This window comes from Salmo salar, chromosome ssa11, assembly GCF_905237065.1.
Source record: "Salmo salar chromosome ssa11, Ssal_v3.1, whole genome shotgun sequence".
Classification (NCBI taxonomy): domain Eukaryota; kingdom Metazoa; phylum Chordata; class Actinopteri; order Salmoniformes; family Salmonidae; genus Salmo; species Salmo salar.
The window spans coordinates 48,540,049-48,557,304 of NC_059452.1; the positions used below are offsets into that span (position 1 = coordinate 48,540,049).

Sequence of the window (17,256 nt, forward strand, 5' to 3'; positions counted from 1 at the left end):
AATGTAAACATATGTTTCCCATGCCAATAAAACTCCTTAAATTGAAATTGAATTGAATAATATAAAAGGGTGTTTTATTGCTTAGACTCAGGGGTGAGAATAGAGGGAGGGGAAGGTTAAACCAAGAGTCATGATCTGAAAGGAGGAAAACAACAGCGAGAGAGGTGATATGGTGTCGTAAATACCCTCCTGTCTCTTGAGTAGCCATGTGTGCTGGACCTTAGAACATCCACATGAAAGAAAAATATCACAAATGGATGAAATGTTATTTTGTATTATAGGCTACCAAGAACAAACGTTAAAGTTATTACGCATGATTTAGGTTCTACTGTATGCAACGAATGCCAATCAAAATAGTAGTTGAGTTGAAGCTGGCTCGAAGAAAAAGCCCTATTATTTGAAATGTTAACAATCGTAGTTTTTAGTGGGGGATGTGAGCGTCAGCTACTCTACCCCACCTTCGAGGTGAAGCGCTGCGCGTGTGGAACCGTGGACGGACACTTCAACCACAGAGACAACCTCTCCGTGAAGAATGAGCACAGAACTGAACTGAACGCTGTTGCTCCGCCCGTGGTATTGGATTTATCAGGGTTATTAGTGATTCCCAAGGACGGTGTCATAACATTTTGGATATATCTACTGGTTCGTGTTCTTGAAATGCTTTGAGAAACATATCCCACTTCTCTCGTTTCTATAAAGGGTAAGTTTAAGGCGCTCTCTCCAATTCAGTCCCACATTCTGTTCGTATTGAAAATGTCACGGAGTGATTCGAAATTGTATTTGCATTTAACTGTGACTTTGTATCCCACGTAATTTATTCAAGTATTTTCATTTTTGTTTTGTTACATCAAAACAGTATGGACACATTAGCTTCTGAAATTGATAGGCTCAAGCAAACAAAATGTTTTTATTCAGTGCTCAACGTTTTCTCTGTCTCAGAAACTCGGGAAGTTTTTGTTCAGCTTCCATCAATTTTGAAAGTAGGCTAATGCACGACTAAATGTGTCTGTTATTTATTTTTTAACTAGGCAAGTCAGTTAAGAAAAACATCTTATTTACAATGACAGCCTCGGAACAGTGGGTTAACTGTCTTGTTCAGGGGCAGAAGGACAGATTTTTACTTTGTCAGATCGGGGATTTGATCAAGCAACCTTTCGGGTTACTGGCCCAACGCTCTAACCACTAGGCTACCTGCTGGTTACTGGCCCAACGCTCTAACCACTAGGTTACCTGCTGGTTACTGGCACAACGCTCTAACGACTAGGTTACCTGCTGGTTACTGGCACAACGCTCTAACCACTAGTCTACCTGCTGGTTACTGACACAACGCTCTAACCACTAGGTTACCTGCTGGTTACTGGCACAACGCTCTAACCACTAGGCTACCTGCTGGTTACTGACCCAACACTCTAACCACTAGTCTACCTGCTGGTTACTGGCCCAACGCTCTAACCGCTAGTCTACCTGCTGGTTACTGGCCCAACGCTCTAACCGCTAGTCTACCTGCTGGTTACTGGCCCAACGCTCTAACCGCTAGGCTACCTGCTGGTTACTGGCCCAACGCTCTAACCGCTAGGCTACCTGCTGCTTACTGGCCCAACGCTCTAACCGCTAGGCTACTTGCTGGTTACTGGCCCAACGCTCTAACCGCTAGGCTACCTGCTGGTTACTGGCCCAACGCTCTAACCGCCTAGGCTACCTGCTGGTTACTGGCCCAACGCTCTAACCGCTAGACTACCTGCTGGTTACTGACCCAACGCTCTAACCGCTAGTCTACCTGCTGGTTACTGTCCCAACGCTCTAACCGCTAGGCTACCTGCTGGTTACTGTCCCAACGCTCTAACCGCTAGGCTACCTGCTGGTTACTGGCCCAACGCTCTAACCACTAGGCTACCTGCTGGTTACTGGCCCAACACTCTAACCACTAGGCTACCTGCTGGTTACTGGCCCAACACTCTAACCACTAGGCTACCTGTTGGTTACTGGCCCAACACTCTAAGCACTAGGCTACCTGCTGGTTACTGTCCCAACGCTCTAACCACTAGGCTACCTGCTGGTTACTGACCCAACGCTCTAACCACTAGACTATGTATTAACTGTATATTGCAAACCATAATGCCATAATGCCTGAAGACCAATAGGCTACTATTCTGATATGTTTCTTATTAGTCTCTCCCTACTTCATATGTGTCTGTACTATAGTAATGACATCAGGTAATAACATGGAATAACAGCAACGAGGGGTTGTAAGTGTCCTTACTGGGTTTGTGAAATAGTCTTTCCTGTCCTGGCCTCCTCTCACCAGCATACTGCAGCTTGTAGTCTACATTCAGCCATCACAAAGACAGCTGAAACCTATTGGTGAGGGAATCCCTTTTCAAACCAACACAGAGTCAGAGAGGGTCTGGGGTCAGAGAGGGTCTGGGGGTAGAGAGGGTCTGGGGTCAGAGAGGGTCTGGGGTCAGAGAGGGTCTGGGGTCAGAGAGGGTCTGGGATTAGAGAGGGTCTGAGGGTCCGGGGTTAGAGAGGGTCCGGGGTTAGAGAGGGTCCGGGGTTAGAGAGGGTCTGGAGTCAGAGAGGGTCTGGGGTTAGAGAGGGTCTGAGGGTCCGGGGTTAGAGAGGGTCCGAGGTTAGAGAGGGTCCGGGGTTAGAGAGGGTCTGGGGTTAGAGAGGGTCAGGGGTTAGAGAGGGTTCGCGGTTAGAGAGGGTCCGGGGTTAGAGAGGGATCGAGGTTAGAGAGCGTCCGGGGTTAGAGAGGGTCTGGGGTTAGAGAGGGTCTGAGGGTCCGGGGTTAGAGAGGGTCCGGGGTTAGAGAGGGTCTGGAGTCAGAGAGGGTCTGGGGTTAGAGAGGGTCTGAGGGTCCGGGGTTAGAGAGGGTCCGAGGTTAGAGAGGGTCCGGGGTTAGAGAGGGTCTGGGGTTAGAGAGGGTCAGGGGTTAGAGAGGGTTCGCGGTTAGAGAGGGTCCGGGGTTAGAGAGGGATCGAGGTTAGAGAGCGTCCGGGGTTAGAGAGGGTCTGGGGTTAGAGCGGGTCCGGGGTTAGGGAGGGTCTGGGGTTAGAGAGGGTCTGGGGTTAGAGAGGGTCTGGGGTTAGAGAGGGTCTGAGGTTAGAGAGGGTCCGGGGTTAGAGAGGGTCTGAGGGTCTGGGGTTAGAGAGGGTCTGGGTTTGGGGGCGTTCAGGAGGCAAAGAGATTAACAGAATTGTATAGAGTGAGAGGTAAAGCTTATTGAAGAAGTAGAGGTATTGGGACAACATTTGAAGAGAGTTGAAGTAGAGGTATTGGGACAACACTTGAAGAGTGTTGAGGTATTGGGAGAAATGTTCAATTGACATAATATATACATACACTTTTCAATTCACATTATACTAACTTAAAGTAGGCTTGGTAGTTGAATGCTAAGCGTAGATATTTTTTTTTAACTAGGCAAGTCAGTTAAGAACAAATTCTTATTTTCAATGATGGCCTAGTGGGTAAACTGCCTTGTTCAGGGGCAGAATGACTGATTTGTACCTTGTCAGCTCTGGGATTCGATCTTGCAACCTTTCAGTTACTAGTCCAACGCTCTAACCACTAAGCTACGCTGCCGCCCCAAGAATTAACCATGCTTCATTTTCATCAATATCTTGCAAATCATTACAGGGAGAAAAAAAATTGCGACTGAAAAAGTTGTTAATTCACTGGGCAGTGTTAGAAAATATCCATTGAAGGGATAATTCACCCAAATGACAACATGTCATATTGGTTTCCTGACCCTGTAAGCAGTCTATGGACAAGGTATGACAGCAGTCCATGCTTTGGTTTAGTTTCCCTGGCACTGTTTCCACATGCTAACATTTTTAGCATTTGTGGCACAAATCCCATTCGAGTCATGGGACCGACATTAGCATTTTTCCGTGCATCAGGTCCAAATCATCTGAAAGTATGTGAAATTGATAGTGAAGCTCAACAAAGTCACTTATAGATGATTTGAATTTGATGCTCGAAAAATGCTAATATCGGTCCCATGACTTGAATGGGATTCGTGCCACAAATGCTAAAAATGTTAGCATGTGGAAACAGTGCCAGGGAAACTAAACCAAAGCATGGACTGCTGTCATACCTTGTCCATAGACTGCTTACAGGGTAAGGAAACCAATGTGTCATTTGGGTGAACCATCCCTTTAAGGTTCAAATCAAATCAAATGTGATTTTGGATGGTTTGGCATCAATTTCAGAGTAACCAGCTTTTACTGCAATTTCAGATAAAAACTTAATAAAACAAGTCTCTTATATAAGGAAAATGCCACATTTCAGGTGTTGCTCTGCTATTAATGCTTCCTCCCATGGGTGGTACAGTGTAGCTAGCTGCACCTAGAGCTGTAGACACTGCTTCCCAAATGGCATCATTTCCCCTACATAGTGCACTACTTTTAACCAGGACCCATAGGGTGGAATAGGATGCCATTTTGGAAACAAACCTGGTAGCTAGCTGCACCTGGAGCTGTAGACAGGCAGTAGAGCCTGGTAGAGTAATCAGATGGTTTAAGTCAATTACACACCGTGTCACTGCTTGGAACTCTCTGGAACACCCACAGCCGCTGAGACTTCATAGAGATCAGTAGCTGGAGAGTGTGTCTAGGCTTAGTGGGTGGGCGTACCAGCTGTAATAGTTGTTTGGGAATTTATCAATGCTGAAATCTCAGTTACAGTTATATCACAGACTGGAACTGTGATCCTTGTATGTATGGTCTAACTGAGTGGCTATAAAGGAGATGAAAGTCCAGTCCACCCCCGTATCCATTCTGCCAAGCCCCGACCCCTTCAGTATGTACAGATCTGGAACTACATACAGTGCTGATGGAAAGTATGTGAACGAACCCCTTGTGCAATTACAGATTTTTTTAAACGTTGTTTTTTTACCATGAAATCTTCATTTATTCAGATCCAGTCTTTTTAGTCTGACATAACAGGTTTATATTTACCAATACCATATGTTAATGTAGGAGAAATCATGTGTGTAGAAGGAAAATAACTTTAAAACAAGGAATTAATGCAGGTACAAAAAAATAAGTGAACCTCAAGTTGCATTGGGTTAAATCAAGTAGTTAAGTAGAATCAGGTGGGTCAATAATTGGGTACCAAATTAACCAATCAAAGGAGAGATGGTTAAGAAAAGAGTTTGGGCGGGACTCTGGTAATAGAGAGATCAGAAACCTGCTCAGTTTGGTGTTTACCCATCCAGGTGAATGTAAAGGACACCATGCAGAGAGGAAAGGAGATGGCCGAGGACATCAGGACGAGGGTAGTGAGAACACATCAGTCTGGGAGAAGGCTAGAAAATCATCTCAAAATGATTTGAGCTCCATCAGTCAGTCCACTGTGAGGCAAATACTTTACAAATGGAGAGCCTTTAACATGACAGCAACTCAGCCTAGAAGTGGAAGCCCACCCAAAATATCCCCAAGAGCCACAAGAACAATAATAAATCAGGTAAAAGCCAACCCAAACATAACATCTAGAGATTTGCAGACCTCCCTTGCTGCGTCTCAGGTAACTGTGCATGCTTCAACAATAAGGAGAACACTGAATCAAAATGCCATTCATGGTAGGGTTGCTAGGGAAGAAGGCTCTTCTGTCAAAAAATAACCAAACTGCCCGTCTTAACTTTGTCAGAAACCACCTGGACAAACCTGAAGAACCTGAAGTCCATTCTCTGGACTGTGCATCATGTCCAAAATTGACCTTTTTGGTCACAATCAACACCGCTATGTTTGGCGAAAACCCAACGCTGCCTACCACAAAAATAACAGAAAACCCAACGCTGCCTACCACCAAAATAACAGAAAATCCAACGCTGCCTACCACCAAAATAACAGAAAACCCAACGCTGCCTACCACCAAAATAACAGAAAACCCAACGCTGCCTACCACCAAAATAACAGAAAACCCAACACTGCCTACCACCAAAATAACCTTATCCCAACAGTCTTGCATGGTGGTGGGAATGTCAAGATCTGGGGCTGCTTTTCCTCCTCTGGATCTGGACGAGTCCACATTAACTTCGGGATCGGTGTCCCGTCCACAGGACGGTTGAGCTAACGTAGGCTAATACGATTAGCATGAGGTTGTAAGTGACAAGAACATTTCCCAGGACGTAGACATATCTGATATTGGCAGAAAGCTTAAATTCTTGTTAATCTAACTGCACGGTCCAATTTACAGTAGCTATTACAGTGAAAGAATACGATGCTATTGTTTGAGGAGAGTACACAATTTTGAACATGAAAAGTTATTAATAAACAAATTAGGCACATTTGGGCAGTCTTGATACAAAACGTTGAACAGAAATGCAATGGTTTGTTGGATCAGTCTAAAACGTTGCACATACACTGCTGCCCTCTGGTGGCCAAAATCTAAATTGCACCTGGGCTGGAATAATACATTATGGCCTTTCTCTTGCATTTCAAAGTTGAAGGGGAAAAAAAGAACGGTTGGTTTTTTCTTTGTATTATCTTTTACCAGATCTATTGTGTTATATTTTCCTACATTTCATTCACATTTCCACAAACGACAAAGTGTTTCCTTTCAAATGGTACCAAGAATATACATATCCTTGCTTCAGGGCCTGAGCTACAGGCAGTTAGATTTGTGTATGTCATTTTAGGCGAAAATTGAAAAAAGTGGCGGATCCTTATTAAGGGAACCATGAATTCGAAAGTATACCAGGAGATTCAGAACGTCAGGCCATCAGTCAAGGAGCTAAAGCTGGGCTGAAAATGGGTCTTCCAACAAGACAATGACACATGGTCCCGGGTGGCTCAGTTGGTAGAGCATGGTGTTTGCAATGCCAGGGTTGTGGGTTTGTTTCCCATGGGGGACCAGTATGGAAAAAAATATATATATATGTATGAAATGTATGCATTCACTACTGTAAGTTGCTCTGGATAAGAGTGTCTGCTAAATGACTAAAATGTAAATGTACACAAAGCATTCAAGCAAATCTACCAAAGAATGGCTTAGGAGAAAGAAGATTTGTGTTTTGGATTGTCAAAGTCCTGACCTAAATCCAATGGAGATGCTGTGGCAGGACCTGAAGCAGGCAGTTCATGCCAGACACCCCTCAAACCTCACTCAATTGGCTGAGTTCTGTAACAAGGAGTGGGCAAAAATCCTTCAAAACAAATCTCGGAGACTGATTACTGGCTATAGGAGACGTTTATTCCAAGTTATTGCTGCTAATGGAGGTACCACAAGCTATTGACTGAAGGGGTTCACATATTTTTGCACACATCAAATCTGAGTTTAATCTGAGTCTAACCACTTTTGATAAATAAACAATGAAAATATATCATATTTTTTTGTTTCTGTCATTTACTTAATGTCTTTATTACGAATTGGGGTTTAGATAAGGATTTTATGTTTATTTTAATATTTTATAGCAACATAATGACCAGCCCTGTAGGGTTCACATAGTTTCAAGCAGCACTGTAGGTGTATAGCAACACTGTGGAAGCCACCCAACGTCCTTTGGAAGTCGAGGTGACGTCTACCTGTCAACAAGTGGTCATAAACCCTTCATTCTTTCTCAAAACATATTTGATCTTTATTTAACTAGGCAAGTCAGCTAAGAACAATTTCTTATTTTCAATGATGGCCTAGGAACAGTGGGTTAACTGCCTTGTTCAGGGGCAGAACAACAGATTAGTACCATGTCAGCTCAGTGATTTGATCTTGCAACCTTTTGGTTACTAGTCCAACGCTCTAACCACTAGTCTACCTGCGCCCCGATCATGTCTCAAAACACATGATCATTGTTTGTGAGTGGCTCTGACTGTCTTTCACCCAGGATGACCAAAATGTCCTTTGACAATTAACGAGCTTTCCAGAGAGCAACCAGAGACCTTGTGTTTTTGGTCCTCTAATGGTCTTTAGGCTTTGTGATTGATAGCTACATTTACTTTCAGCTGACAAGCAAATACATTTTCTACATGAAAAGAGCGAAACCCATTGATCGACAGTTGATGGACACGACAGGCATTAGTCGTAAAACAAAATAAATTCCAAAATAAACATCTGAATGAAACAACAACAACAAAAGGCTCTAGTTCATTTATTTGACAGATGGATGTGAAACGTGTCTCTGTGAGGGTTTACAGATGGATACATGTCCTCTGTTATCTTCTACAGAGTCTTCTATATTCACATTCTTCTGAATAGGGCTGCTGTCAGTCATAGTTATGTTGAAATTACCATGGTTAATTAGTTGAGCAGCTCTTTTGGCAGCAGGCATAACTACAGAGCCGTACACAGACCCCTTTTGGGGGGGCACCCTGAAACAGTTTTTTTCCTGCAACCGTGGTAACGGGCTGGTTGATCAATTCTGAGAAGAAGAAGAGGTGAAATCAGCCCAATCTGATGAGGGAAGTATTCAGCTAAACTATTTTAGAACTGGACCAACACAATTCCAGTCAAACTAGAAGATTGTAAGAAATACTGTATCCTACCATTACTATATCAACCCAACTCCATGTGTTGCCACTATCATGTGGTTTAAAACATTTTTGATCCGCGACCCTCAAAAAGGAGTGTTAAAAAATGAAGAACCAGCAGAATCAACTAGGGATATGTCACATCACTTCTCTGTAGTCCAGAACCAGCAGAATCAACTAGGGATATGTCACATCACTTCTCTGTAGTCCAGAACCAGCAGAATCAACTAGGGATATGTCACGTCACTTCTCTGTAGTCCAGAACCAGCAGAATCAACTAGGGATATGTCACTTCACTTCTCTGGAGTCCAGAATCAACTAGGGATATGTCACGTCATTTCTCTGTAGTCCAGAATCAACTAGGGATATATCACGTCACTTCTCTGGAGTCCAGAACCAGCAGAATCAACTAGGGATATGTCACGTCACTTCTCTGGAGTCCAGAACCAGCAGAATCAACTAGGGATATGTCACGTCACTTCTCTGGAGTCCAGAATCAACTAGGGATATGTCACGTCACTTCTCTGGAGTCCAGAATCAACTAGGGATATGTCACGTCACTTCTCTGGAGTCCAGAATCAACTAGGGATATGTCACGTCGCTTCTCTGTAGTCCAGAACCAGCAGAATCAACTAGGGATATGTCACGTCACTTTTCTGGAGTCCAGAATCAACTAGGGATATGTCACGTCACTTCTCTGTAGTCCAGAACCAGCAGAATCAACTAGGGATATGTCACGTCACTTCTCTGGAGTCCAGAACCAGCAGAATCAACTAGGGATATGTCACGTCACTTCTCTGGAGTCCAGAACCAGCAGAATCACACGGCGCAGGCTACTTCTAGCGGAGGTTATAGGATTGGATGGAAGGCACGATGGTAAACGGAGGTCTACTCTGTTTTAGCCAGGCAAAACTGGAAGAAAAGAAACAAGTTCTTTCTGGTCACTAATTTGGATAGGTTAGTGCTATTCGGGATCCTTGGGACATCCATACCCTAAACCTAACCCCTACCACCTTTACGCGCCAATGCTGATGACTGGTCAACAATCAAGACGTGCAACGTTTTGGTTCTGAAGCACAGATGAGAAAGTTCAGAACAACAACAAAAACAACAAAAAATATATTTTTTTTTACTTAATTTTGGGGGAATTTATACCACTCCAGAAAGAGAACTTTGGAGACTGGAAGGGTAAAGGGACATGTGCTCTGATCAGGTAGATCCTGTCTGGTCCTGTCCTCTAAACAACATGACATGTGCTCTGCTCAGGTAGATCCTGTCTGGTCCTGTCCTCTTAACAACATGACATGTGCTCTGCTCAGGTAGATCCTGTCCTCTAAACAACATGACATGTGCTCTGCTCTGCTCAGGTAGATCCTGTCTAGTCCTGTCCTCTTAACAACATGACATGTGCTCTGCTCAGGTAGATCCTGTCTGGTCCTGTCCTCTTAACAACATGACATGTGTTTGATCAAAACAATAACAACATCGTTTTCTTGGCACATTATTTTCCACTACAGATCCATAAATACTTTTTAAGAAAGACCATTGTTTGATTATGAGTTATAAGTTACCACAATGATGTTCTTTCTTTTAGAACACCAATTTACCAAGCCTGGTTAAAAGGAGGGCAATTTTCAATTTAAACAACAATAAAGTTTGAAGTTTAACAATGGTGCATGCAGAATTCAGTCTGCTTTAATTCAATGAAACCACGACTACAGTTTACCTTGAAAGAAACCACTCAGACTCTGTGGTGAAACAGAAAGAGGTGGACCATTTAACACCACTCAGACTCTGTGGTGAAGCAGAAAGAGGTGGACCAGTGAACACCACTCAGACTCTGTGGTGAAGCAGAAAGAGGTGGACCAGTGAACACCACTCAGACTCTGTGGTGAAGCAGAAAGAGGTGGACCAGTGAACACCACTCAGACTCTGTGGTGAAGCAGAAAGAGGTGGACCAGTGAACACCACTCAGACTCTGTGTTGAAGCAGAAAGAGGTGGACCAGTAAACACCACTCAGACTCTGGTGAAGCAGGAAGTGGTGGACCAGTGAACACCACTCAGATCCTGTGGTGAAGCAGGAAGAGGTGGACCAGTGAACACCACAGGTGTCTCTCTTCACGGCCGGCCCTCTCCATTGACAAGCCCACCGTTTCCTGCTGCTGAGAGCTCATTAGGCCACAGGCTATGTCACAAATGGCATCATATTCCCTACGTAGTGCACGCTGGGCCTTGGTCAAAAGTAGTGCACTATTTAGGAAAAATATGGTGCCTTTTGGGACACACAAACAGTGAAAGGGAAAGGGGACTGTTTTTTTGTTGTTGTCTGTGTTCAACAGCATGTGTGAACTTGACATACTAGCCATATTATCATGCCATGTCCAGGTGTAGCTCCTAGCTGGGGGTCAGGGGTCAGAGTGCGTCACCATGGAAGAGAGTGTAGAGCCTGAGGTCAGGGGTTATGGTGAGTCACCATGGAAGACAGTGTAGAGCCAGGGGTCAGGGGTCATGGTGAGTCACCATGGAAGAGAGTGTAGAGCCTGGGGTCAGGGGTTATGGTGAGTCATCATGGAAGAGAGTGTAGAGCCAGGGGTCAGGGGTTATGGTGAGTCATCATGGAAGAGAGTGTAGAGCCAGGGGTCAGGGGTTATGGTGAGTCACCATGGAAGAGAGTGTAGAGCCAGGGGTCAGGGGTCATGGTGAGTCACGTGATCAGTCCATCTGTCCCTTTCCTTCCTCTTGCAGTATGACAATAAGATTCTGCTTGTATCCCAAATGGCTAACTATTCCCTATGTAGTGCACCACACACACACACACACACACACACACACACACACACACACACACACACACACACACACACACACACACACACCCTGATCAATAGCAGTGCACAACATAGTGGACAGGATGCCATTGAGGACAGAGTCTGTTCTATTGTTGGATCACAGTGTGGTCTCATTCTGCCAGCCTGGACCAGAACAGCAGAGCCCTGTAGGGGTTGAGGGCCTAAAAGACCGTCTGGCAATTAGTTTGTTCCCCTCCTGCCAGGCCAGGGCAGGGGGACAAGCTCCTGCTACGCTGGCTGATCCAACCAGACCTCAGGGTTCAAGGACTTGAAAGAGAACGAATACTGTTTGAACCCAGGTTTGCAGCCAACACAGGCGGGGAACAGGGACTAGGCTAGGCAGACAGGTTTCCTGCAGACTGGCAGGACTAATGCAGACAGGGCTCCTGCAGACTGGCAGGACTAATGCAGGCAGGTCTCCTGCAGACTGGCAGGACTAATGCAGACAGGGAGTCAGGGACAAGGCAGGACTAATGCAGACAGGGAGTCAGGGACAAGGCAGGGCTAATGCAGACAGGGAGTCAGGGACAAGGCAGGACTAATGCAGACAGGGGGTCAGGGACAAGGCAGGACTAATGCAGACAGGGAGTGAGGGACAAGGCAGGACTAATGCAGACAGGGAGTCAGGGACAAGGCAAGACTAATGCAGGCAGGTCTCCTGCAGACTGGCAGGACTAATGCAGACAGGTTTCCTGCAGACTGGCAGGACTAATGCAGACAGGGAGTCAGGGACAAGGCAGGACTAATGCAGACAGGGAGTCAGGGACAAGGCAGGACTAATGCAGACAGGGAGTCAGGGACAAGGCAGGGCTAATGCAGACAGGGAGTCAGGGACAAGGCAGGGCTAATGCAGACAGGGAGTCAGGGACAAGGCAGGGCTAATGCAGACAGGGGGTCAGGGACAAGGCAGGACTAATGCAGACAGGGAGTCAGGGACAAGGCAGGACTAATGCAGACAGGGAGTCAGGGACAAGGCAGGACTGAGGGAAACAGGCTGTTACAGGGACTGGGAGTGGGCTGCAGCTGGGAGGAGAGACCTTGACCCTGGGAACGGTGGTGAGCGAGATAAGAGATTTCCTGAGATCTACTTCCTAATTGTTGTGAACAACACTTAGCAAGTGGAGATTTGAGGAGTGTTTTTGAGTGGTGGTAACTTTCCAGATATGTTTTCTGAAGATGGAAGGACCACATCTTAAAATGTATTCACAGATCCTGATGAAGGCTGTTGTAGCTGGAACGTAACCAGTTTATTATGTTGAATGTATTGAAAATGTTCAGTCTGATTAATACGCTTTTTGCACAGGTCAGTAGTGCCTTCTGTCACAGATTGCTAGGTTTCTGATATACAGTACTTTAATAAACATATCACCATTAAACACATATATCAATGATCCCCCAAACCAAAAGTGTGTGAAGGTTCTCTTCTCTCTCCTGCTCTCTCTCTCTTTCCCTCTCTCTCCCTTAGCGTTCTCTCTCTTCCTCTCTCTCCCTTAGCCCTCTCTCTCTCCCTCTCTCTCCCTTAGCGTTCTCTCTCTTCCTCTCTCTCCCTTAGCCCTCTCTCTCTCCCTCTCTCTCCCTTAGCTCTCTCTCTCTCTCTTCCTCTCTCTCTCTCTCCCTTAGCCCTCTCTCTCTCTCTCCCTCTCTCTTTCCCTTTAGCCCTCTCTCTCTCTCTCTCCCTCTCTCTTTCCCTCTATCCCTTAGCTCTCTCTTTCTCTCTCCTGCTCGCTCCCTCTCCCTCTCTCTCTCCCTCTCCCTCTCCCTCTCTCTCCCTTAGCCCTCTCTCTCTCCCTCTCCCTCTCCCTCTCTCTCCCTTAGCCCTCTCTCTCTCCCTCTCCCTCTCTCTCCCTTAGCCCTCTCTCTCTCCCTCTCCATATCTCTCCCTTAGCCCTCTCTCCCTCTCCCTCTCTCTCCCTTAGCCCTCTCTCTCTCTCTCTCCCTTAGCTCTCTCTCTCCCTCTATCCCTTAGTCCTCTCTCTCTCCCTCTCTCTCCCTTAGCCCTCTCTCTCTCTCTCTCTCTCTCTCCCTCTATCCCTTAGCTCTCTCTCTGTTAATGAGAAATTGATATGACGGAGTGATAGTCAGCACGGGAGGAGGAAAGGAGGGATATGGAAATAAACCAACCTCCCTGATGCTTAATACCCTTAATAGTGTTGATGAAACGTCTGTCCTGTGCTTTAACTCAGCAGCCTCTTGTCATGGATATTATTTGACTGAGGAACAGAAGATTAATGCTGTGTGGCTCTTTCAAGGTCTCCTAAATCTAATGAGATTAAATTAATCCAAATTGAATTAAAAGCAGATGGTCACTGCCCCCCGTCCCCCCCACGGAACTGTCCCGACCCCCCTACCCCCTCCTATAGGACTGTCCTCTGAACCCCTTACCCCCCACGGAACTGTCCCCCTCCAGCCAACACTACAGCATCCCAGTACAGGCTATAGAACCCCTCCACCACAACAACAACAGAACCCCAGTACAGACTATAGAACCCCTCCACCACAACAACAGAACCCCAGTACAGGCTATAGAACCCCTCCACCACAACAACAACAGAACCCCAGTACAGGCTATAGAACCCCTCCACCACAACAACAGAACCCCAGTACAGGCTATAGAACCCCTCCACCACAACAACAGAACCCCAGTAGAGGCTATAGAACCCCTCCACCACAACAACAACAGAACCCCAGTACAGGTTATAGAACCCCTCCACCACAACAACAGAACCCCAGTACAGACTATAGAACTCCTCCACCACAACAACAACAGAACCCCAGTACAGACTATAGAACCCCTCCACCACAACAACAACAGAACCCCAGAACAGACTATAGAACCCCTCCACCACAACAACAGAACCCCAGAACAGACTATAGAACCCCTCCACCACAACAACAGAACCCCAGTACAGACTATAGAACCCCTCCACCACAACAACAGAACCCCAGTACAGGCTATAGAACCCCTCCACCACAACAACAACAGAACCCCAGTACAGACTATAGAACCCCTCCACCACAACAACAGAACCCCAGTACAGGCTATAGAACCCCTCCACCACAACAACAGAACCCCAGTAGAGGCTATAGAACCCCTCCACCACAACAACAACAGAACCCCAGTACAGGTTATAGAACCCCTCCACCACAACAACAGAACCCCAGTACAGGCTATAGAACCCCTCCACCACAACAACAGAACCCCAGTACAGACTATAGAACTCCTCCACCACAACAACAACAGAACCCCAGTACAGACTATAGAACCCCTCCACCACAACAACAACAGAACCCCAGAACAGACTATAGAACCCCTCCACCACAACAACAGAACCCCAGAACAGACTATAGAACCCCTCCACCACAACAACAGAACCCCAGTACAGACTATAGAACCCCTCCACCACAACAACAGAACCCCAGTACAGACTATAGAACCCCTCCACCAGAACAACAGAACCCCAGTACAGACTATACAACCCCTCCACCACAACAACAACAGAACCCCAGTACAGGCTATAGAACCCCTCCACCACCACAACAGAACCCCAGTACAGACTATAGAACCCCTCCACCACAACAACAACAGAACCCCAGTACAGGCTATAGAACCCCTCCACCACCACAACAACAACAGAACCCCAGTACAGACTATAGAACCCCTCCACAACAACAACAGAACCCCAGTACAGACTATAGAACCCCTCCACCACAACAACAACAGAACCCCAGTACAGACTATAGAACCCCTCCACCACAACAACAGAACCCCAGTACAGACTATAGAAACCCTCCACCACAACAACAGAACCCCAGTACAGGCTATAGAACCCCTCCACCACAACAACAACAGAACCCCAGTACAGGCTATAGAACCCCTCCACCACCACAACAACAACAGAACCCCAGTACACACTATAGAACCCCTCCACAACAACAACAGAACCCCAGTACAGACTATAGAACCCCTCCACCACCACAACAACAGAACCCCAATACAGGCTATAGAACCCCTCCACCACCACAACAACAACAGAACCCCAGTACAGACTATAGAACTCCTCCACAACAACAACAGAACCCCAGTACAGACTATAGAACCCCTCCACCACAACAACAACAGAACCCCAGTACAGACTATAGAACCCCTCCACCACAACAACAGAACCCCAGTACAGACTATAGAACCCCTCCACCACAACAACAACAGAACCCCAGAACAGACTATAGAACCCCTCCACCACAACAACAGAACCCCAGTACAGACTATAGAACCCCTCCACCACAACAACAACAGAACCCCAGAACAGACTATAGAACCCCTCCACCACAACAACACCAGAACCCCAGAACAGACTATAGAACCCCTCCACCACAACAACAACAGAACCCCAGTACAGACTATAGAACCCCTCCACAACAACAACAGAACCCCAGTACAGGCTATAGAACCCCTCCACCACAACAACAACATAACCCCAGAACAGACTATAGAACCCCTCCACCACAACAACAACAGAACCCCAGAACAGACTATAGAACCCCTCCACAACAACAACAGAACCCCAGTACAGACTATAGAACCCCTCCACCACAACAACAACAGAACCCCAGAACAGACTATAGAACCCCTCCACCACAACAACAACAGAACCCCAGTACAGACTATAGAACCCCTCCACAACAACAACAGAACCCCAGTACAGACTATAGAACCCCTCCACCACAACAACAGAACCCCAGTACAGATTATAGAACCCCTCCACCACAACAACAACAGAACCCCAGAACAGACTATAGAACCCCTCCACGGCAACAACAACAGAACCCCAGTACAGACTATAGAACCCCTCCACCACAACAACAGAACCCCAGAACAGACTATAGAACCCCTCCATGGCAACAACAACAGACCCCTAGAACAGACTGTAGAACCCCTCCACCACAACAACAGAAAACATAGAAAAAAATTACCTCTAACAAAAACCTTCTTGCGTTGTCTTAGATTGGCTAATGATTTCCTAAATATTAAAGAGGAATTCATTTTATCTGGCCGTTCTCTTTGCCTGGTCCTGGTCCTGGTCCTGATGCTGTTATTGTGGTTGTCTTCATACCAGTCATAATGTTCTGAGAACCCCACATTAACATCAGTTAATAACACCATGTCCTCATGTGTTTGGTGAGTTACAGCCAGAAGCCTATTGGTCATTATGGTACTGGGTTACAGACTCCCACCAGCGTGGCAAATCCCTGACATGGAGAACAATGGAACGTATCCAAAATGGCACCCTATTCCCTATGTAGTGCACTACTTTTGACTAACGACCCATAGAGCTCTGGTCAAAAGTAGTGCACTGTGTAGACAATAGGGTGCGATTTGGGACCCGTCCTAGGACTACTGGTTGAAAACAGAAAACAATATCCTTCTCTGTATGTTAAGAGTTTATGTTGCGTCAGACTGAACCAGATGGGTCCGGCTGGCTGTGGATGTTAGGGTAGTGTTCCAGCAGCACAGCCTTCTCAGCTTCACTCTTTAATATTATCATTAAGGGTCGTCTGGTAGCTGCTTATATTGGTCCTATTTCAACTGTGCATTATTAATATACATGTGTGAATTGGAAATGTGTTTTCTGCATATCCCAACTCCCCCGGAGACACCCTGAGAGAGTGGGGGGTCACGGCCATCTCAGCCTGAGAGAGTGGCAGGTCACGGCCATCTCAGCCTGAGAGAGTGGGGGGTCACGGCCATCTCAGCCTGAGAGAGTGGGGGGTCACGGCCATCTCAGCCTGAGAGAGTGGGGGGTCACGGCCATCTCAGCCTGAGAGAGTGGGGGGGTCACGGCCATCTCAGCCTGAGAGAGTGGGGGGGTCACGGCCATCTCAGCCTGAGAGAGTGGGGGTCACGGCCATCTCAGCCTGAGAGAGTGGGGGGTCACGGCCA

At 46.5% G+C, this 17,256-nt stretch overlaps 1 protein-coding gene across 2 annotated transcripts in view; it reads left to right on the forward strand.

The window, feature by feature from the left end:
• The first annotated feature begins 307 nt into the window (after nt 1-307).
• Nucleotides 308-17,256, forward strand: part of LOC106593603 (tetraspanin-18) — a 150,205-nt gene continuing 133,256 nt past the window's right edge. Inside the window, exon 1 of one of the 2 annotated variants that reach the window (XM_045689718.1) lies at nt 308-700. The gene's annotated coding sequence lies outside the window, so the exon portion shown is untranslated. The remainder of the gene's footprint in view (nt 701-17,256) is intronic. The other variant, XM_045689719.1, reaches the window with a different exon arrangement.